This window comes from Hypanus sabinus, chromosome 12 (assembly GCF_030144855.1).
Source record: "Hypanus sabinus isolate sHypSab1 chromosome 12, sHypSab1.hap1, whole genome shotgun sequence".
In the NCBI taxonomy this organism is placed as follows: domain Eukaryota; kingdom Metazoa; phylum Chordata; class Chondrichthyes; order Myliobatiformes; family Dasyatidae; genus Hypanus; species Hypanus sabinus.
In genome coordinates, this window is record NC_082717.1 from 70,127,499 (window position 1) to 70,152,013 (window position 24,515).

The window sequence follows — 24,515 nt, forward strand, 5'->3', positions numbered from 1 at the left end:
CAAACTTCCTGTATTCTCAACCATCAACTTATGTGATATAACACCATAAAACCTAATTCTTCTTGTGGTGAACTACATATACCTGTCTGGACAGGCCCCTCTGCTGACTGCTCCTGTGACTCCTCCCACAGACCCCTGTATAAAGGCGAATGGAGGCACTGCTCCTCCCTCAGTCTCCAGGATGTTGTGCTGCTAATCATGGTCTCTTGCAGCTAATAAAAGCCTATCGTTCACCTCCTGTCTCCGAGAGTTATTGGTGATTCATCACTTCTACTGACAATGAAAACACAAGACGATTAAAATTATTTGTTTCAACTGAACACTGAAGACCTAAATTAAAGTCTCAGGGACTTAAAAGTTACAAAATATTTATATATGAAGTTTATAAGTCTCTGAAGAAGACAAACAAAACTGAACAAGATCTGTATTCTTGAAGGCAATGGGATTTCCACAGAGAAAACTTAGACCTGTTCCTTCAGCATTTCATCATAAACTACGTTAGCTGCCTTTGTCCCTGATAGAGAATCATGGGTCAAACCGTAAAGGCAAAATTCAAGATACGGTTGTTTCAGAACAAGTCATAAAAGATCCACTGAGATAACTTGGAAAATCAAAAAAAGCGGAGACACTGGAAATCTAAAATGAAAACAGGAAATGCTGTAAAGACCTTAGCAGATTTCATCAGTGGGAAGAGAAACAGAGTTAACATTTCAGGTTGCAAACTCTTCTGCAAGTGAGACAGATAGATCTATCAGAAGTAGAGCACAACTTCAGAGGCTTCAAACTGAAAAGTTACTTTGTTTTCCCAAGATGTAGCCTGACCTGTTGAGTATTTCCAGCACTTTCTGTTATCTCAGGAACCATGTGTGAATGTGGTATCCACTAACCACCAAGCTTCCACTTAAAGCTACAGAGTATACAAATGCCCAGGAGGGGCTGATGGAATACATAGTTTGAGAGATTGCACTGGGCTGTCATTTTATGCCAGACGAAGAGAAGAAGAAAACGATCATTTGCAATTCTAGATTCTTATTCCTCCAGGTAGGGAATTACATTTACACTTTTTAAAAAGACTTCCCCCTCCCCCCCCCATCTTTTCTTTGCCATCCGCACCTAATTGGAAATTGAATTCACTCTTCTTCCAAGTCATTCTATCATTTATTCAATAAATTTCATTGTTTAAGGACACAGACATATTCATTGAAGACACATATACGGTACTGCCCTTGCCACACTGTTAATGTATCACCCACTCAGGAACTTAAAGGAATAAATTTGGCAGTATATAATTCATCATAAAACCACCATACTCTTTTCTATCATTTCTACTATCACCTATCCTTGTTGCCCTGCCAAAATTAACAAGATGCAAGGTTCTGTATGGTATTATATATTTTAAGGAATAAATTAAGGAATATATTTTATTGTACTAGAATATTTATAGGTTCTCTCATATCATTCCTATGACTAGGAAAATGTTCAAGAATCATTGTTCCAACAGCTATGGTGCTGATTCTTTGTTTTTCCACAAACTATCCTGCAATGTGCTGGAAACCTCAAAGCCCGATACTGGGATAGTGCGTCCAGTTCAGAACATTGCACTTGAAAATGATGCAGAGGAGATCTGCTAGGACAGTATCAGGATGTAGGTTTTATGTTCAAGTCATGATTTAGTTGATGGCACTCTTGTTTCTCTGTCAGAATATTTTGGAGTTTAAGCCCTAAAATAAATACAAAACTTCCAGTGAAGTTCTGAAGTAGTGTTATTTAGATGGATGATAAATCAAATTCCTGGCTCTCCTTTCACAGATGTAAAAGACTCATGGCTCAGCTTTGAAGAAGAGCAGGGAGATTTCCCTGGAGTGCTGTACATAATGCATTTCTCATTTAGCTTCAATAATAGACAGACAATATAGGCATTAACACAATGCTGTTTGTGGTTATTTGTAATGAGCAAATGGCTGCCATGTTTCTTGCATCTCAGCAAATAATAGTATTTATTCAGCTGCAGATTGCTTCACGGTATCCTGATGTTCTCTCACCCTCTTTCTTCTACTCCTCCACCCTCATGACAAGCTCATCAATTCCCTTCAGTTCCTCATCTCCTCCTTTTTACTCCATTATCCTCTCCTGTCCGATTCTATTATTGGCAGGAGGCAAAGAGTGGGAGCAAAGGGGGCCTTTACTGGTTAACTGCCAATGCATTGTGGCATTCTACAGGGGTCGGTGTTGTGGCCGCTACTTTTCACAATATACAGTATGTTAATGACCTGGATAACAGAATTGATGGCAAAGTTTGCAAATGATGCAAAGGTAGATGAGGGGGGCAGGTGGTGTTTTGGAAGTAGGAAACCAGCAGAGGACAGGTGAGGAGAACGGGCAAAGAACTGGCAGGTGGAATGCAATGTAGAGAAGTATATGGTCATGTACTTTGGTGAAAGGAATAAAGACTGAGACTATTTTCTAAATGGGGAAAGAATTCAGAAATTGGAGGTGCAAAGGAACTTGGGAGTCCTAATGCAGAATTCCCAAAAGGTTAACTTGCAGGTTAAATTGATAACAAGGGAGGCAAATGCAATGTTAGCATTCATTCTGAGAGGACTGGAATATAAAAACAAGGATTTAGCGCTGGGTTTATAAGGCACTGGTCAGGCTACATTTGGAGTATGGTGAGCAGTTCTGGGTCCCATATCTAAGAAAGGATACGTTGGTATTTGAAAGAGTCAAGAGGAAATTTATGAGAATTTTCCCAGAAATGTAAGGATTAATGCATGAGGAGCATTTGATGGCTCTGAGTCCAGAGTTTAGAAGAATGAATAGAGGATCCCACTGTAACCTACTGAATACTGAAGGCTCTGGAGAGAGGGGATGTGAAAAGGATGTTTCCAATAGTGGGAAAGTCTTGCATCAGAGGGGACAACCTCAGAACAGAAAGATGTCCCTGTATGAAGGGGAATTCCATTAGCTAGAGGGTGGTGAATCTGCGCAGTTCATCACCACAGATAGCAGTGTGAGTGAGCCAAGCCACTGTATATATTTAAAGCATATATTGATATATTCTTGATTAGTAAGGACATCAAGGGTTACAGAGACTGGTGTTGAGAAGGAAAATTTTAAAAAGCCCTGATCAGATAGTGGAATAAACTCAGTGGGTCAAATTACCTAATTCTGCTCCTATGTTTTATGAACATATTCCTTCTTCTTCAGCCCTCTACCTTTTCTACCTATTACCTCTCAGTTTCTCACATACCCCCCAGCAACCATCTCCCCCTCGCCAGGTCTCACCAGCTTTTACCCCTATCCCTTAGTCCACTCTCTTATTCTGGCTTCTGACCCATTCCTTTCTAGTCTTGCTGAATGTCCACTGTTTATTCCCCTTCATCAATGCTGGCTGCCTTAATGAGTTCCTCCAACATTTTCTGTGTCTTGCTCAAGATTTCCAGCACCTGCAGAATCTCTTATATTCTGAGGTTCTGTAAGGCAATGAATAAATAAATAAGAGTTTCACCACCCCAACTCCCACAATATTCATCTCTACTCTCTATTCCTTACTAATTTCTCTTCCACTCAAGTCTTCCTCTCTTACCTTTTAATTACCACCACTATATCTTCCTGGCTCACTTCCCCCTCTTATTTTCTTCACACTTTCTTTCTTGAATATACATCCTCCCTACTCTTTCCTCCCCTCAGCCAACAGATTTAAAAGGGTCAGCAGAACCCAGCATCCTGATGAAGAGTCTTGGCCCACAACATCGACTGTACTCTTTCCCATAGATTCTGCCTGGCCTGCTGAGTTCCTCCAATATTTTACATGCATTGCTTGGATTTTCAGCATCGACAGATTTTCTTCTGCTTGTGATTTTAAATAGAGGTTTCACTCTATAGGTGAGGATGTGCAAATGTTGCATCCATCTATTAAAAAAAACAGAATGTATGCCTTGAAACTGGAGACTCCTTTATTCCAGAATCACCTCAATATTATATTCAAATCAAATTAAGTTTAATTATCATTCAAATCATACATAGATACAACTGAACAAGACAGCATTCCTCTGTGGCCAAGGTGTGAAACGTTCAAACTAGCAAGCAGACATTCAAATATAGCAAATAACATCCTTCAAAATATCGAACAAAGCATATTCACTCAAAAAAATTATATATATAGTTCAAGACCCTAAGCGACAATGTCCAACAATCGATGGTACAGCAGCTTCCTGGCACTGTACAGATACACGCACTCTAGCCTGTCATTCCACCGCTTGAACACATGAGGGCAGCACTGATGGGCAAAGCTAGGCCTCAGCCAAGTTCAACAATGCTGTAGCACTTCAGTGTCTCTCACCTGGTCTGCAGCAGCAGGCAAGCCCAAGGCTTGAGGCCTAGTTCTCACTACAAGTGAGACTACACAACTTCCATGTCACCTGTCACTCCACCAGACAAGGGTAACAGACCTGCAGCAACTTACAATATCACTTTCCAACAGAGTCTTGCAATCGCAAGTGAAATGTCCGAGCCAATCTCCCACCGTTATACTGCATCAACTCTGATGCTCCAAGTCGTGAGCTGCAACATGGTCTGCACCAGGTCAGTTCCTCTGTACCCAAACCAGCTCTTCCAATACATTGGTGGGCTCCTCCAATATCCTGACTGGCCCTTTTAACACCTCAGCTGGCTCCACCACTGATACCAGTCCAGCTACTCGGACCAACGAGCAGCTCACTGATGGAGTAGACCTGCAGTACCCGATGCTCTCGGAGTAGAACTACCTTTGGATCTTAAAAAACTAACTTCTACAAAGAAATAAAAACATCTTTGGTTGGCCCCCGAGAGGTCGCTGCATTCACCATCTTACCGGAAGCCCATTGTATCAGACTTGATACTATGAAAAATAGCAAGTGAATTGAGTTTAGCAAAATTCCTGGGACTTCCATCTTGTAATTACTTAGTAGAAAAAAATCATAATATAGAAGGAGCAGGCTACCTGACTCCTCAAGCCTGCCCTACCATTCTATATGATCATGGCTAATCACCCCCAGACTTCAGCTCTTCATCTCTGCCTGGTCTACATAGCCTTATTTCCTGAACCTTTCAAAAATATACCTATTTCCTCTTCAAATGCCTCCTGTAAATTAGCCTTCACAACCTTTCAATGCAGAGGATTCCAGAGCAACTTCTGTCTCTGAAATAAAAGAAATTTCGCAGCGTAAGCACGAAAGATTCCATAGAGGCAGGAAATCCAGAGTAACACATACAAAATGCTGGAGGAACTCAGCTGGTCGGGTGGCATGTATGGAAAGCAATAAACAGTCAATGCTTCGGGCCGAGACCTTTCATCAGAATAGAGGGATTGCCCCTAAACGCCAACTGTTTATTTCTTTCCATAGATGTCATCTAACCTGCATTTTGTATGAAATCCTCTGCATGTTAGACTTAAATGACAGCTCCTTTATCTTGTCACTACATCCCATTGATCAAGACTTTCCCACTTATGAAAACATTTCAACTTGTCATTGTCTGTCATTGCCCCTTTATTATATTTTGTTTCAATAAGCTCCCTCCTCATTCATCGAAACTCAGAAGAGTGCAAATCTACTTTTATAAAGCTGTTTTTAGGTCAACTTCGCATCCCAGAAATAGGCCGAGTGAATCTCTACTGGACTACTTCCAATGCTCATACCTTTAAGTAAACTAAAACTCTATGCAGCATTCTAGATGTGGCCTGGCCAACACCCTGGTGTGGATGATACGTAGACTTCTCCCTGATGGGAATGGGACAAACAGTCCATGAGCAGGGTGGGTGGGATCCTTTCCGGCAGCTTTCTGTACGTATGTCCTTGATGGTGCGTAGGCTGGTTCTAGTGATGGGTGGGCAGTTTGACCACCCATTGTAGATGTTTCCCGTCTGCTCCAGTGCAGTTTCCATACCATGCAGTGATGCAGCATGTTAGATGCTCTCTGCTGCGTTTCTGTTGAAGGAGTTGTGCACAGTCCGGCTCTCATCAACTTCCTCAGAAAGTAGAAGCATTGTTAACATAGCTCTTCCTCCTCCTCTCTGTAGACCATTATTGTGGTGATGAGCCCCAGCACTGTCATGTCATCAGCAAACTTGACAATGTGATTATTCGGGTATTTAGCTGCGTAGTCGCATGTGAGCAGTGTGTACAGCAATGGGCTCAGCACACAGCCCTAAAGGGCATCTGTGTTGAGGATGATAGGGTGGGATGAGTGGTTGTGCATCCAGACTCTGAGGTCTGCTGGTTGGGAAGTCCAACACCCAGTTGCACAGTGGCGTATTTGGACCGAGGAGTAAGAATTTAGACACCAAGGTCTGTGGAACAACAGTGCTGACTGCTGAAGTGAAATCCGAAAACACCATTCTCACACAAATCAGAATTCTGATGATACCTGCTTGGTAACTTTTCATGATTGTTACATAGGAGCCCTAACATCCACCTGAACTCCACTCTTCTGTGGTTTCTCTCCATTTCAGTAATGTTCTGCCTTTTAATTTAATCTACTCGTACAAACACGCTGGAGGAACTCAGCAAGTCGGGCAGCATCTGTTGAAACGAGCAGTCAATGTTTCGGGCCAAGACCCTTCGTCAGGACAATCTACTGAAGTGTATGGCCTCACACTTTCCAACATTAAACTGTATTCGCCAAACTTTTCACCAACTCATTTAACTTCCGAAGGAGGAAACCAGGTGTTTAGGAGTCTGTCCTCATCGAATGATCAGAAGTGAAGAGCTCAGCCACTTTATATTCTATGGTGTTATCATTTAGGAGAACTTGTCCTAGGCCAAGCATGTAAATGCAATAACGAAGAAAGCATGCTAGTGCCTCAGATCAATATTATGTAGAGATTTGTGGCATATATGACTATATGATATATATGTACAATATCTGAAATACTTCTTATGGAAATGTTTGTTTGATGATGAACTTCAATAAAAAATAGATTACAAAAAAAAATTCACAGAAATACAGCATGACATCTAAAACTGACAAAATTCTATAGGATCTGAGTATGTTGACTGGCTGCATCATAACCTGGTATGGAAACACCAAAGCTCTTGTACAGAAACTCCTACAAGTAGTCGTGGATATGGTCCAGTCCATCATGGGTAAAGCCCTCCCCACCATTGAGCACATCTACATGAAGAATCGTCGCAGGAAAACAACATCCTTCATCAGTGACTCCACCACACAGGTCATGCTTTCTTCTCACTGCTGCCATCAGGAAGGTGGTACAGGAGCTTCAGAACAGTTATTACCCCTTAACCATCAGGCTCTTGAGCCAAAGGGCGTAACTTCACACAACTTCTCTTGCCTCATCATTGAAATGTTCCCACAATCTATGGATTCACTTTCAAGGACTCTTCATCGCACTTTCTTGATATTTATTGTTTATTTATTATTTAATTTTGTATTTGCACAGTTTGTTGTCTTTTGTACATTTGTTGTGTGCTCAAGTTGGTGCGGTCTTTCATTGATTCTGTTATAATTATTGTTCTATCATCAAGTATGCCTGCAAGAAAATAAATCTTAGAGGTTTATATGGTGACATACATGTACTTTGATAAAAAAATTTGAACCTTGAACCTATCTATATCCTGCTGTGGATGACAAATATTCTCATCACAGCAAGTCACTGTATCTATTTTCAGGGCATCCGCACACTTCGATACCCATTCCTCCAAGCTATTAATATACTGAGTAAATAATTGATGGTTAAGAACTGATCCTTGGCACACACACTAAAATTCTTCCAGAGATCCATTTATTCTGATTCTGTCTTTTATGTGATAGCCAATCTTCAAGCCATGTTAACACATTTAATCCAGTACAGTGAGCTCTCACGCACCAGTTCTACTAAATGCCTTTTCAAAAGCCAAATGCACTACATCCTCTATCAATCTTGCTTTTTACATCTTTGAATAAAACTTAAAAATACTTATAAAACATGATTTCCTTTTCATAAAGCTAAGTTAAATAGTATTACCAATAAACTCTTCTCAGGCTTCCAGCCAGGTACAGGTTTTGATCTTAACCCACGTTCTGATGATAAACTTTGTTATTTCATCAGGATTGATGCCTGGGCATGTCTACTCTGGTAGTATTTATATCCCTCTCGTTTGTACCTCCTGATTGGTTAGTCCTCATCCAATCAGGTTTTCATTGTCCCACTCTGTTTACAATTGAATTCCAGTTCTTAGAGCGAGACCTTCACCTTTGTTAAAATTATTTCCCTCTAGTTTTATTTCAGTGGCTTCCTTCAGCAGGTGGTTCCAAAAGCCACTGGCACAGCACAGTAGTTCAGTGCTGTCAAAATCCATTCTATGGTTATTGAGAAATATACCTGACATAACCACTCATAACCACTATATATATATACCTGAAATATAATCACTATGTATTAGCTATTTACTATACTATGTAATCATGTCTAGGTACCGAATATTAATATGTATTATTTTCTAGACAAATTTTGTTATGTGTTGTTTTCACTAGATACTTTGTACTCTTTTAGCTGCATATTATGGCACATACAGAACACCTGTTTGTTTAGCAGCACTATTAGCTGAGATGTATCCCATGTATTACACTCAGCCTTCGTTTAGTACGAGATAACAGTGGCAGACAGGATGCTGCGAGCAGGAATGTAATGTGAGGGAGGTTGTCTGGAAAACATAATCTTGGCAAAGAATAAGGTCCCAATGCGAACGGGTGAAACATAATGGTGGCGCACCGCGGGCTAGGCAAAAGCGATTACTTAATTCATATATAGATGATATGCAATTAAAACTCGATTGGGTATGGCGATGAACCCGAAATGTAACTGAAATAAGAAATTACTATAAAGAATGCTGTACACCGGAGCTCGGTGGGCTTTCGGTGACAAATTCATTGATTGCCTCAGCCTTTGTTTGCAAATAAAGGTTTAATTTTCTTGAAGAATTGTCTGTGTCTCCAGGTCATTTCAAGTAACCACGACAAAATTGGCGACCGCGGCAGGACCAGGAAGAGACCTGAGGAAAAGATTCGGCAGGTTGAGGCCACTTCCCGGTCCCTCGAGAGCCCTCACTGAGCTAACAGAATTACGGGTGCACCCAGAAAAAGGTAAGCGCTTTTTGCGACAATTTGGATTAAAATTCTGTTGGTTTCGGGGGTCTCGGGGACTCAGAAGTGTGTAGCAACTGCCGAAGGGTCTCTCCGATCCAAAGAATCTGGCAGAATTGAGGGTTTGACAGAAGGCTCAGAGGATTGATCGAGAACACTGCAGTGGGGGTATGTACGAATAAAGTAACAAGAAGTTGAGTAAAGAAAATTCCACGTGGTGTTGGTAAATCCCTGTGGATACCACTTCGCACAAAGCGAAGGGCTGAACGGGCAGGGAGAGTGAAGAGAAACTTCTGTGAGTACTGCCCTAGGTTGAGGGCTACTCGGCCAGAACGGAACAGAAGGGAAGAAGTATTTGATAAATTGCTTAAACACTGGTAGACAACTGTAGGGCTGGGTGTAAAGATAGGATCGGGGAAGTCTTTGAACTGTGAGACTTGTAAGAAATAGTACCTAAGAAAAGGAGAAAATAACATGGCGGAGGAAAAAGGAACAGCAGTAGACATACTGTGCAAGAAGCTCCCTGTAAGTAGAGGTGAGATTACTGCAATTTCAGAGAAATGGGAAAAAAGAACCAAAAACCGGCGCACGAAATAGCCAAAAGAAGGGACATTCGATGTAAGCTTGTGTGAAGAGATGGAAGCACTAATTAAAAATCATAAACCAAACGATAAGTCCAAGAAAAGGGAGGAAAGGAGAGAGCAGGAGATGGAAGTATTGAAACTTTTTAGGATGGAGGGAGAGAGATTGAGGAAGACAGGCAGGATATTGATTATAAACGAAAAAGACAAAAGGGAACAGGAAATACAGTCGGGTGATGGAGAGAAAAAACCTAACAGAAGCCTGGCTTTAGCTCAATACCCGGATCTGAAAGAAGTAGAAAGACCGCCTCCCTATAATAAGAAGGGAACGCCCAAATAATGCCCCATAATATCAGGAACAGTGAGCCTGCAGGGGGAAGTAAAGGTCTGGGACCCTGAGGAGGAAAAAAGGAAATATGAGAAGGTGAGAGAGGTGCTGAGGAACGAGATAGAGGGAGAAAAGATAAAGATAGAACAGGAAAGAAGGGAGATGGAAAGAGAAGTGGAAAAGCTACAGAAGCAGAGAGAGAAGAGGGATTATGAGGAGTATCAGTTATACTGTAGAGACAGACGGATTAGAAGAGAACAGGAATCATCTAGACAGCAAGAACGGAGTGAGTTGAGAGGAAGTTAGAGGAAGGTAGGAGACGAGAGTTTGGGGGAAGTACGAGAGAGGACGGAGAGGCAGATATTGGAGATGGAAGAGGGGACTAGAGTGGAGAAGGAGCAAGGAAGAAGGTATACCCCAGGAAGGTATGAGTGGCAGCCAGTAGTACTAGGGCCAGCAATAGATAAAGAACCAAGTGAGGCAGGAAGCTTGATTACATGGAACGGGGAGAAGGAAATGCTGCCACTGCTGGTAAAGGGATCAGGACAAGTACAGTATATCCCTTGGGGATCCCAGGACCTGGAAGGGCTGAAAAATGCTCTGCCTAGTCTGCACGAGGGAGCAGGAAAGTGGATTAGAGCCTTTGAGGAGGAAACAACGGGACGATTGTTGGCTATGGGAGATTTGAAGGCACTGCTGATAAGGTTGATGGGAACTTCCAAGCTGAAAGAAATGATGGAAATGGCTGGCTTACAGAATGTGGACAGCCCACAGACTGATGGGGCCAATTTTGATCCAGTGAGACGGAGGGTATGGCAGAACCTCAGGAAGCTTTATCCACCCAGAGTAGACCCCAAAGCCTTAAAGGGGGAACTACTGGGAGACACTGAAAACCCAGCAGCCTATGTAGAAAACCAGTTGAAAAGATGGAGACTGGAGACTGAGCAAGAGGTGGAAAATAGCTTGTTTCTGAACTCACTGTTCCGTCAGAGCATTTTGGATGCAATGCCTCCACAGGTCAAGTCTAAATTGGAGGAAGTGGTTGGGCGGTCATCACTGACACTGAATGATCACTGAGCATTCAGTGATCACGTAGTCCACGCAGTGGAGAAATATCGGAGAGACAAACGAAAGCTGGCTGAGCAGCAAGAAGAGGTGCAGCAAAAGCTATTGCAAATGCAGCTCGAAGAACTGAAAAAGAAGGACAAAGAAAAAAGCAAAAAGATGCTGCCAGCCATCACTAGTGTGAGTACAGCCATTACACCATTAGATGGGGGTACCGGTCATTCTGTCAGTCAAGGGCCAGAAAACCCCATGCCAATAATGAATGTCTTCGGAGGAACATTTCCACAGATGCCCTATTGGGGACAGAGTAAATTTAAGCAACAGCCCAGACAGGACTGGAACTCCCAAGGAGGGGGACAGAGGAGTTATGGGCAGAGAGGACTAGTGAGGAGACAGGGGGAAAGAGAGATAGAAAGATTATGCTGGGGATGCAACCAGCCTGGACACATGAAGAGAGACTGCCCATTTAAACCATGGCCTGTCTCGTATCAGCAGTTGCCGATGGCAAGGGAACCACAGTTTGGCCACATGCCGGCTCCTGGGGGTCCGAGCGGACCTGTAAACCCCTATGCAAGGTATTAGGGGTGCCCCGAGAACTCGAGTGGGAAGGGACATTACCCAATGATAACGAGGGAGGCAGAGGAGGAACCTATGGTTCAGGTTATGTTAGAAGGGCAACTGACACCAATGATGATAGATATCGGAGCCACGTACACTTGCGTACAGCCACAGTATGCCCTTCACCTTCCCATGTCAGGAAAGTTTATAAAGACGGTAGAGTTCTCGGGGAAAACACAGTTGACACAGTACATGGCTCCAGTGCATTTGAAAATGGGAAATAAAGGAATTGTTTTACCAGTACTAGTATCTAAAGGAACTCCGATTAATTTGTTAGGCAGAGATGCTCTATTGAAACTGGAATTAAAATTAGAATGCACCAGAAATGGGTTAAGTGTGGAAAGAGCAGGGGCTCAATTAATAGTGTGAGAAGATAAGAGAGCCAATGTTTTTTGGATAGCGGACATAGAAGATCAGATCTGGGATACCTGGGAAAAGTGGAAACAGGGCATGCAGGCCATATTACCTGAGGCTGTAGCGCCCAAATCTGAATTACATTGCACTGTAATTTTCGATGAGGCTCAGAATAAGGAGGTAGAGAGGAGATGGAACATGAGGACAGATATTCGACAACACCTGAAAGGGGAAGCCATAGTAATTGGGAAGCAGGAGGCGGCCCTGCAAGTCAGGTGGAATACCTTCTTGAAAGAATAGTACAGAATACCGGAAGCTGTACCCCACATAACCCTGCTGGTAAATGAGGGATACCAGTCTAAAGACTTAGGACCCCTAGTAAAGCAGGTAAGCACCATAACGGTTTGGAGAAAGGTTATGCCTGAGGTATGGATATCCGGAGACAACAACTACATAAAATAGGGGTAAACATAGATGTGACAGGAACTATGAAGGAGGTTGAAGTAACTCCTCAGCCACATATGCCGTTGTTGGGGAAGACAAGGGGTCAGCAGGAAAATAGAATATTGGACAAGTTGCCATCTATTCTGTGGTCACAACATGACACGGACGTGGGGAAAATAAAAACAGCCAGTCCACTGGAGGTAAGGTCAAAGAAAGGAGCAGTTCCACCTAGGAGACCACAATATCCCTTAAGACCGGAAGCAGAGGAAGGTATAGCGCCGACAATACAGGGACTGTTAGGGGCAGGAGTGCTTAAGAGAGTAAACGGCCCCTGCAATACTCTGCTGTTGCCTGTCCCAAAAGCGGACAGGTCTAAATGGAGACTGGTGCATGACTTACGAGCAGTGAATGAGGTAGTGGAGGATTTGGCAGCAGTGGTCCCGAATCCACACACGCTGCTGACTAATATCCCGCCAGAAGCGAGCTACTTTTCAGTGATTGATTTGTGTTCGGCTTTCTTCAGCATTCCCCTAGCCGAACAGTGTCAGTATTTGTTTGCATTTACATACAGAGGCAGCCAGTACACCTACACTAGAATGCCACAAACATTCACCACATGTTTTTAATAAAGTACTGAAGGAAGATTTGGATGGCATTTGGCTGGAAAGCACACTGATACAGTATGTGGATGATTTGTTGATTTACTCTGAAAGTGAGGAGCAGTGTGAACGGGATACTGTGATACTTCTAGAGAAACTGGCGTATGGAGGACATAAGGTATCTAGGAAAATACTGCAATTTTGTAAGCAGCAGGTGGAATATTTAGGAAGGCTGGTATCTAAAGGCGTAAAGGCAGTAGTGTCGAGTCAGATTGAGGCGATAACGAAAGCTCCAAAGCCCCAAACAGTAGGGCAGATGATGACGTTTTTAGGAATGACAGGATATAGCTCAGACTGGATTGGAGAATATGCTGAGATTGTAGCACCACTGAGGAAGATAATGAAGGAAGCAGGCCATACCAATTTGAGAATTAGCTTGCAGTGGAATGAGGAGGCAGAGATAGCTTTCAATACTATTAAACAGGAATTGCAGTCAGCCCCAGCATTAGCATTACCTGACTATGAAAAGGTTTTCCATTTGTATATATCTAATCGACGGGAAGGCTATGCCGCAGCAGTGCTGACACAAGTGACTGGTACAGGGAAAGTGAAGCAGCCAATAGCGTACTACAGTGCAAAACTGGACGAGGTGGCCCAGGGGTATCCACCTTGTTATCAGGGATTGGCAGCACTGTACTATGCATATGAGAAGGCATCATCTGTAACTATGGGTTATCCTGTGATACTGTACACACACCACAAGGTAGCAGAATTGCTGGATAGAGGGAAATTTGTGTTAACACCAGCCAGGATAGCAGTGTATCAGATGCTGTTGACATTTCCAGATGTAACCATACAAAGATGTACCACCAGTAACGTAGCCGATTATGTCCCTTTGAGCTGTGAAGGGGAACCCCATGATTGTGCAGGGAAAACGATGACATTTGCCAAGCTGAGAGCAGATTTACGGTCAGAGCCACTAGAGGATTCGGATAAAAAGGTTCTGTTTGTAGATGGTTCTTGTTATAGGGATTATGATGGAAATCATGCAGGATTCTCAGTAGTACAGCAGGACCAGTCAAGTTTTAAGATCATCAGAGTGGAAGCTTGTCCACAACTGTGCTCCGCTCAATTAGCAGAACTCAAGGCTTCAACAGCAGCATGTGAGATGATGGCAGGTGAGAAAGTAGACATTTACACTGATTCGGCATATGCCCACGGGGTGTGTCATCTGTTTGGGGCAGTGTGGAAACAGAGAGGTTTTAGGAAAAGTAATGGAGACCCCATTCAACATTGTCAGCAAATTTCAGACTTAATAAAAGCACTTATGAAACCCCAAGCACTGGCTATAGTGAAATGCCAGGCACATAAGAAAGGGAATGATGTGATAACCAAAGGAAATCAAGCTGCGGACGAAGCAGCCTGGGTGTACATCGGCTGTTATTGCATCCCAGGTAAGCCTAGAGCCAGAACCCATGCTAGAGGACATGGTTGAAATGCAAGGTAGGGCAACGTTGGCAGAACAGACAATGTGGAGGCGACGGGGGGCCAAGCAGAACTCAGAAGGCCTGTGGAGCACGGAGGATGGTTTGTGGGTAGCACCTACTCCTTTGTTGACTATCCTAATTTCAGAAGCACATGGAGTGGACCATTGTGCAAGGGGGGAAGTAATAAGGAAAATAAAAAAGGATGGTTTCTGGTCGCCTTACTTACAGGCTTCAGTAGACTATATTCTAGCACAGTGTGAGGTTTGTGCACAGGATAACTTTCGAAAGGGGATTACAACCCCAATAGGTCACATACCTGTGCCTGAAGGACCATTTCGACATCTGGTGATCGACTACGTAGATACGATAAAGACGGTAAGAGGGAAAAGATATATTCTGATGGTAATTGACAGGTTCAGCAGATGGGTAGAGGCAGTACCCTCGAAAGATCAAGGGGCAGGAACAGTGGTAAAGTTCCTGACAAATGAAGTGATCCCCAGATTTGGAATACCTCGGATAACGGTTCGGCCTTCATCCAAAGGGTGGTCAAATTGGTATTACAAGTACTGAGAATAAAACAAAGGTTTGGATGTGTGTACCACCCACAGTCACAGGGCATGGTGGAAAGAATCAATGGCACTCTGAAGGCCAAGCTGAACAAAATTTGTGCAGAGACTAGACTAAATTGGGTTGATGCATTACCGTTAGCATTAATGAGTTACCGTATGCAGAGTAATCGGGTAACATGCTTGACACCACATGAAATGCTAACTGGAAGGCCCATGCCAGTGCCCCAATGGAGAGGACCAAATAAGGGACCCAGTTTAGAGCAATTAGAACTTGAACTAAGACAATACATGCGGCAATTAACTATGATACATCAGTCTATTTATACACAGGAAAAACAGAAAGAGCCGGAGACGGTCCAAAGGGAAGGACCAATCCAACCGGGAGATCAGGTCTACATGCGAGCGTTTCGAAGGAAGTGGAACGAACCAAGAAGGGAAGGGCCTTTCACGGTAATCAAGGCATCACCCACGGCGGTTCAGGTGGAAGGGCATTCCACTTGGTATCATCTCAACCACTACACTAAGGCAGTTCCGCAGGTACAGTCAGAGGCGGAACCCGGGGTAAGTGGTGAAGAGGAGCAGACTGCAGAGGCCAGCCTGGAGGATCAAGAAGCCGACACTGCAGCACAGGAATTTGACCAGGTAGTAAGGGAGGTCTTTGGTAGTTCTGATGACTCTGGGAATGAAGTTGGGGATAGTAGTATTCCTCCAGATAATGGGGATGGTTTGGGTACAAGCAGTTTTGCCCCACAGGATAACACACCTGCCTACTATAGCGCAGATTTGGAATCCATCAACATGGAGGATATGGCATGGGAATGATGTAACCCTGGGAAACTTGGGAGCACGCAATAAGAGAAGTAGCACACACACCGTTTTGTCACAAGAGAACACATGGTACCAATGGGCAATGTATACAGCAAGCACGATGGAAAAACAGAATTGCTACCTGTGCTCAAGGGCAAACCCTGCGCAGCAATTAGTCCCCATGCCTTATAGTTCTTCCACTTGTGTGCAGTGGCATAGGGAACACAGGGAGCGATGTGAGCAACGATGCCCTGGTCCAGTCAGTGCTAGGACTTGTTACATGAGGATCTGTGTTAACACTGATCCCTGTTATAGAAACTGTCTGAACAATGCACCCATGTGCCCATATTGGTGTATGCTATATCAGGCGTCCTCGCATTTTGACTAAAACAAGCTTGCCTATCACTGTAATTATAGTAGACCCTGGGCTATAAATAAAAGGAGCCAAAACACCTATGCAGGAACAACTTATGATGCAGGGTCATCGGAATTGTGAATGTTTCATGCGGGTGGGCATTCACCCAGTTGGCCATTTCCAAGGCAACTGCACTCAGACGTGGGATGTCACCTCAGGTAAAAAACACATAATGGGTACCCCTCCTCCTGAGGGTGCAATGGACTCTCAGACTATCCCAATAGCAGACACTTGGTGGCTGTGTGGACAGGAAGGAGGTCTGAGATCTACGCTCCCCCTCAATTGGGCAGGAACATGTACGCGAGTCATGCTGCTTCAGGAAGTTATAATGTCCCCTGAAGTACAGTCCAATGCTAACTTCCCTGAGCAGCAGACACTGCTACGGCGGAAGAGAAAATATGAACCTAACCCGACAATCCGGATTGACAGTATAGGACAGCCGAGAGGTATACCTAACGAATTCAAGGTGCGGAATGAGATTGTTGCAGGCTGGGAAGCTCTCATTCCTGTGATAGGGGTAAGTAAAAATGTTGAATGGATAAATTATATATACTACAATCAACAGAGGTTCATCAACTACACTGATGATGCACTGGAGGCCTTAGGGCACAGCTGGGTGCAACTAGCAGGATGGCGTGGCAAAACAGACAGGTACTGGATTGGCTTTTGGCAGAAAAAGGGGGGGGTATGTGTGATGTTTGGAGATCAATGCTGCACTTTCATACCGAACAATACTAGCCCAGAAGGGTCTTTCATCAGAGCAATGAATAAATTAAAGGATCTGCGGAAGGAGGTCAAACAGAATGCAGGATTTGGGCATCAGTGGTTTGACTGGTTAGAAAGCAAACTAGGGGGATGGGGTGCGTGGCTGACTAAATTGGCAATGACTGCAGGCATTGTGCTGATAAGTTGTGCATTTATTCTGTGCTGTTTTCTTCCATGTCTCAAGACTTTGATAATGCGTGCGACAGCAAAACAATTCCCGATGCTCCTGGAAATTGTTGAATCTGGCCCTAGACAAGGAGAAAAGCTGATGATATACTGTTACAGTCTGCACGATGCACCAAGCGGACTGGAAGGTGTTAATGATGTGGACACTAGTCTGTAAGGGTGTCTGAGTCTTTTTTCCTGTCTCAGCTACGGAGGGACAGGTTTTTGGCTCAGCAGCCTAGGATAACAGAGAGAGATCATTTTGAGCTCCGAGTATGGAAATTGTAGTTGACCCAGATTTGGGATTAAAATGCTGAACTTTATTTTGGCTTTGGTGCACGGCCTCTGAGTGTTCTCTTTCTGTGTGAGACCCTGTGTGTCTCAAAGGGTGGATTATATTGAGAAATATACCTGACATAACCACTCATAACCACTGTATATATACTTGAAATATAATCACTATGTATTAGCTAGTTACTATACTATGTAATCACGTCTAGGTACCGAATATTAATATGTATTATTTTCTAGACACATTTTGTTATGTGTTGTTTTCACTAGATACTTTGTACTCTTTTAGCTGCATATTATGGCACTTACAGAACACCTGTTTGTTTAGCAGCACTATTAGCTGAGATGTATCCCATGTATTACACTCAGCCTTCGTTTAGTACGAGATAACGGTGGCAGACAGGATGCTGCGAGCAGGAATGTAATGTGAGGGAGGTTGTCTGGAAAACATAATCTTGGCAAAGAATAAGGTCCCAATGCGAACGGGTGAAACATAATGGTGGCGCACCGCGGGCTAGGCAAAAGCGATTACTTAATTCATATATAGATGATATGCAATTAAAACTCGATTGGGTATGGCGATGAACCCGAAATGTAACTGAAATAAGAAATTACTATAAAGAATGCTGTACACCGGAGCTCGGTGGGCTTTCGGTGACAAATTCATTGATTGCCTCAGCCTTTGTTTGCAAATAAAGGTTTAATTTTCTTGAAGAATTGTCTGTGTCTCCAGGTCATTTCAAGTAACCACGACATGGTCACTGTGAATGCATGCTCTGCCACCGTCAGTTTCTCTGGGCAACACAAACAGATACATGATCTGAGCTCCTACATATGGGTTTCCACCTTGCATCCTGTCTGGCTGATACATGCTGCTCTGTATTCACAGAATCCTGTAAATGCCAGCCATCCTGAGTCTCAGGTCAGCTTTACCTCACATAAGCTGTGATGCAAATTGTAAATAGTATTGATTACATAAAACTTCTCAAAACGGCTACCCATGTCTTCCTTGTTTAAAGATACTTTCATCTGGCCACCAATAGATGTACTGCATAATGGACTCACAGTTCACACTTTTTCCCGTTCCCTTTTTCAAGAAGGTTTGGTGGATTTCCAGTCTACTGGTACCCTCCCAGAACTCAGTAAGTTTTGAAAATTTTCAACTGTCTCTACAGCCATTTCCATTAAACCAGAGTTCGAACCTTTTTTTTAATGTCATAGACCAATCCCATTAGGCAAGGGGTCCAGGGACTGCAGGTTGGGAGCCCAGCTTTAAACCCTTTGGATGCCAACCATTAAGTCTTACTGATTTGGCTGTCTTTAGTCCATTCGTTTTTTTTTCCCAATACTTGGTTTCTAATAAAATGTAAAACAGCAAAGCACTGGAACTTGACTTTTAGCCCATGGTGTGGTGCTAAACTAATAAAGCTAATGATACCCAATCTCTTCTGCATGCACATGGACCATCTCTCGCCATTCTCTGCATATCCATATGCCTTTCTAACAGTCTCTTAAACACCTCTCTCTATTGTATCTGCCAAATCATGACCCCATAAGTCGTTTATTGTCATTTAACAAGGTACATCAGGGGTCACCAACATTTTTTTGCTCTGCGGACCAGTTTAATATTGACAATATTCTTGCGGACCGACCAACAGGGGACGGGGGGTGGGGGTGTTAATCCCAATCGGAATATAGGTGATAAGTCAACTATAAGTCACTTATAAGTGGCTAATACACTCAATTTTGTTTCTAAAAGGGTTTATCTGACAAATTTAATATTAAACACACAGCACGTATTTTCCTTGCATGAACATAGTGATATGTCAATTATAACTCACTTATAAGTCAATAGCATCATAACGTTGTAAGTAATATTTGGATATTAAACACACAGTGCATATTTTCCTCGTATGAACATATAAAATCTTTGCAACACACCAATATCACTGAATCAGTGGGAGCCCTGGCCTTGTTTCCCTGCAACATCGAGGGGTGATGGGAGACAGCAATACTAGAAGGGGGTTCCTTAATTCCAGTCTATTCTGCAATTTAGTTTTTGTGGCTCTCAGCACTTGCTTCTGTCCTGCTTGCTCACTTTTTGTGCTCAAAAAACTCAACAGGTTTGTCTAAGTGTAGGGTGCTTGGACTCAAGGTGCAGAAGCAGTTTTGAGGGCTTCATTGCCTCATTAGACAGCCTCTGGGCCCGAACTCCATCCTCCCGCCAGCCCGCCACCAGATGCCTCAGACAGGTGCGGTTGGTCGTGGGTGGGGTGAGAGGACAAGGTAAGGGCTGAAGGTCCCGTGCCGGGGCTGCGGCAGTTGCAGTCCGGAGAGCGAGGAGGAGTGCGACAGGGCGCGCGCCTGCCACCCACCAGCACCCCCCCCCCCCCCCCGGTAGGTAGGATCTATCGGCCGACAAAAGTTTGGCTGAAGGGATGAATTTCAGTAGATCGCAGCGAGGTAGCTGCTCTGATACTTACGTAACCCTGAGCCCGAACTAGGTCGCCTGTGAATATTTTAGCACCGGGTTCCTCACGAACATTCGGTGTGCTAAATAGGTTTAGAGGCGGCGCCCATCTGTCCGCGCTCCAGGCCAGTAGCAATGGCACTTCTTACCAGCCGCACAAGGCGGTCAGTTACCAGAAGCCAACTAGTAATCCCTGGCACGAACGTTTCACTGTATATAGGCGACTGATGACGTCGCATGCGTTCAGATTCAACAGTAGGCATGACAGGGAATGAGGAAAGGTGCAGCTGGCTCATATAGTTTCATATCTCCAAATCATATTGATTCCTTGCACATGCTTTGCGGTCCGGTACCAGTCCGCGGCCCGGTGGTTGGGGACCACTGAGATACATATATAACCGCATAATGTATATAGAAATGAGAAAATGTTTCTTGGAACCAGGGTATAAAACACATAATACACGACAACTTATGAAGCTAAGGATAAAATCTGCAGATGAATCACACATAAATAACAAACTAAAGTGCATTGATATTAAATATTGTAAGGTACAGAACAGATTAACCAGTAACACTTCAAATACGATGTGGCAGGAAGTTCAGAAGCCTAATGGCCTGTGGGGGGGGAAGAAACAGTTTCTCATCCTGACCGTTCTTGTTTTTATGCATCAGAGTCTCCAACCTGATGATAAAAAGTCAAAGAAGATGCTGGATGGATGGGTGGGATCCTTAATAATACTAAGGACCCTGTATACACAGCGCTCCTGATAAATATCCCCGATGGATGGAAAGGAGACCCCTATGATCCTCTCAGGTGTTCTCATGGTCCTTTGTAGGGACTTCTGATCTGATGCTCTGCTGCTCTCATACCAGATGGAGATGCAACTTACCAGGACGCTCTCAATGGTGTTTCTTATGAAATGGAGGCGCTTCTGTCCCTTCTTGTTCAAGGACGGGATACTCAGGGTCCAGGTATGGTCATCCATGATATGAGCTCCCAGGAACTTGGTGCAGTTAATTCTCGCAACCGAGGAGCCATGTATTCGTTGAGGGAACGTTTATCTGCACCTTCCAGAAGGCCACAATGATTTCCTTTGTCTTCTCCACATTCAGGCTTCAGTTGTTCTTCTCACACCAATCCACCAGCCGCTCCACTTCCTCTCGGTACTCTGCCTCATCACCAATCTTGATAAGGCCAACCACTGTTGTGTCATCCGCAAACATGATGACACAGTTTGAGCTGGATCCTGCGACACAGTCGTGCATCAGCAGTGTGAACGGTAGTGGGCCAAGCACACAGCCAGTGTTCAACGTAATGAGATGAGAGACATTGATGCCCACACTGACAGACTGTGGCCTTACTGTTAAGAAGTCCAGTGACCAATTGCAGAGGGAGGTGTTGAGATACAGTGAGGACAGTTTCCCCACCAGTTTCTGGGGTATGGTGGTGTTGTACACAGGACTGAAGTCTATAACCAGCAGTCTGGCATATGAGAGCTGGCATATGGGACAGGACAGAGTGGAGGGCAGAGGCCTTTGCATCATCCAAGGATCAATTTGAGCAATAAGTGAACTGGAAAGGGTCCAGTATAACTGGGAGAATGGCTGTAATGTGCTCCATGACCAGCTGCTCAAAGCACTTCATAATGGTTGATGTGAATGCCACCAGATGATAGTCATTTAGGCAGGTTACTGTTGCCTTCTTTGGCACTGGAATGATGGTGGCCACCTTGAAAACCGAGGGGCAATGGATTGTTCCAGAGATGTTGAATATATCCATCAGCTGAGCTGCACAGCCTTTCTGAACATGACCCGGTATATTATCAGGCTCCACAGCTTTGCATGGGTTGTCTCTGGCCAGGGTCTTCCTCACCTCAGCTTCAGCAAGACGGAGTGTCTGCTCCCCTGTGGGGAGGGGTGCCTTCTTTGCCAGCAATTTGTTATGTCCAAACTGGGCACAGAAGACATTCAGCCTCTCAGCAAATAAAGTATCCTGGTCACTGATGCACAAAGTAAACCTGTAGTCTGTAATCCTCTTAATTCCCTGTCACATGTGCATCACGTCTCTGGTATTGCAGAAGTGGCTATAAATTCTCTGAGACTGCTCCCATTTCGCCTTCCTGATGGAGCAGGAAAACGCGTTTCTTGCTTCCCTGAGAGCTGTCGCATCCTCTGATATGACTGTTACATCTCTTATATTCAGACTAGTCCACGTATTATATTTGGGATAATTACAAGTCTCCATAGTAAGACTCATGGAAGTAATTGGTTTAAAATTACCTGCCATTTCTTTCTTGTTATTAATTCCCCAATCTCACTCTCTAGGAGTTCCACACATACCTTAACTAACGTCTTTATTTTCATATATCCATGGAAACCCTTGCTGTTTGTTTTGATATTACTTGCCAATTTTCTCTCATAAAGAATGTCCTTCCTCCTCATTAGCTTTTCAGGTTCCTGCTGCTGGTTGGTGAAGAAGCCCAAGTTTTCTGGCTTTTGGTTCTTGATTTCGGTTACCACATCCCTAAGCTCTTCTTCCATTGCCTCCTTCTACACCGCCACAATGACAAGCTCTTCTTCCATTGTTCCCATTTCCACAACCATGATACCAAGCTCTTCTTCCATCACCTCCAACACTGAGCCCAATTCTTTGGCAATACCCAAGACCCCTTCTACAACCTTCCTCCTCATCTTGGACACCTTCTCTGAATCTTCTCACCTCTAATTATTGACAAGCCATCAACTGGCTCAACCAGCATTTCTCTCTCCTCCTCGAACCTGCAGGCGATAAACTAACTAGCTCCCCTCCACCACCACACTCTTGCTTCTGGTAAAAGTGGTCCTCACACTCAATAATTTTTCCTAGAATCCTTCCACTTTCTCCAACCTCAAGAGGGAGTCATGTGCCCCAGCTAGGACTGCTACGTGGAATAGTCCATATTCCAAGCCATCACTGGAAATGCTCCCCAAATCTTTCTGCATTACTTTTGCAATTCCATTATGCTGCTTCCAGCACCCATGCTGAGCTTGTCAATTTCATCAACTTTGCCTCCAATTTCCACTCTGTTGTTAAATTCACTTCTGATTCTATTTCTGACACTTCTCTCCCTTTTCTCAATTTCTCTGTCTCCATCTCTGGAGACAAACTGTCCACTGACATCTTTTATGAACCTACCAATTCCCAGGGCGACCTTGACGATACCTCTTTCCCCATCTCCTGTAAAAGTGCTTTCTCCTTTCCTCAGCTCCTTTGTCTCCGCTGCATCTGATTACAGCATGAGGCTTTCCTTTCCAGGACATCAGAGATTTCCTGCTTCTTCAAAGAACAGGGTTTCCCTTTTTCCACCACTGATGTCATCCTCACTCACAGCTGTTCCAATTCCCAGACCTCCAAGCTCACCCCATCTTCCCATCACATTAACAGGGATAGAGCTCCTTTTGTCCTCACCAACCACACCATGAACCTCCCCATCCGACAAATCATCACCCGCAACTTCTGCCATCTTCAGTGGGATCCGACCACCAAATGCGCCTTTACCTTCCCCCCACTCCACCTTCCACAGGGATCGTTCCCTCAATGATTCCTTTGTCCATTCGTCCCTCCTCAATATTCTGCCTCCTAGCACATGCCCCTGCAAGCAAGAGAAATACAACACCTGCCCATTCACCTCCTCCCTCAGTTTGTGTTGCTCTAGATTTCTAGCATCTGCAGAATCTATTGTGTTCTTCATTTAATAGTTTTCCTCCACCTCTAGTTAACCACAAATGGTTCATCTTCCTCTTTTCTATAGAATCAGTATAGTACAGCATAATATATTCCCTTCAGTCCACAATGTTGGGCTGACCTTTTAACTTACTCTACAGTCAATATTAACCTTTCCATTAGTTCGATAGGTTACATAGCCCCAACCCTCCAATGTTCTTTCATCTATGTGCCTAGGAGTCTCTTAAATGTCCCTAATATCTCCCGAATCCTTCTTTCTAATTGAATATATCATAATAATGCTTATTTCAATTTGTAACATTCAGAGCAAGGGTCCTCAAATTATTACTTTTAATAGTTTATATTAACATTTCCTATTTCTTTCCTAGTGAATGAGTCACCTGTGATCATCAAACAGATTTGTGGCATATTAACATTCCTTGATAGCTTTGTTGTTTCTGATCTTTATGTTCATATATGCTTCTGTTATAATGGACTGTCAACGATTATAACCACCACCTTGTTTGCCCTCTTCCCATCTTCCTTTCCTTCTCCCTGGATCCTATTTACTTCCATAATCAGCAATGCCAGCATCCTTAGTGTCTCCTCATATTTATCATTACCTCTCTTTGCACCCCTTCTAACTACAGCATATTGCTCAAGCCTGCTTGAAATAAAACCTTAGACGTTGCCTGATGCATTCCATGAGATTAAACTTTAGACATTCCCTGATG

The 24,515-nt window shown here is 43.7% G+C and overlaps 1 protein-coding gene across 8 annotated transcripts in view; it reads right to left on the reverse strand.

Moving 5' to 3' along the window:
* Positions 1-24,515, reverse strand: part of LOC132402996 (uncharacterized) — a 276,911-nt gene that overhangs the window by 245,826 nt on the left and 6,570 nt on the right. The gene's annotated exons all lie outside the window — the stretch shown is intronic.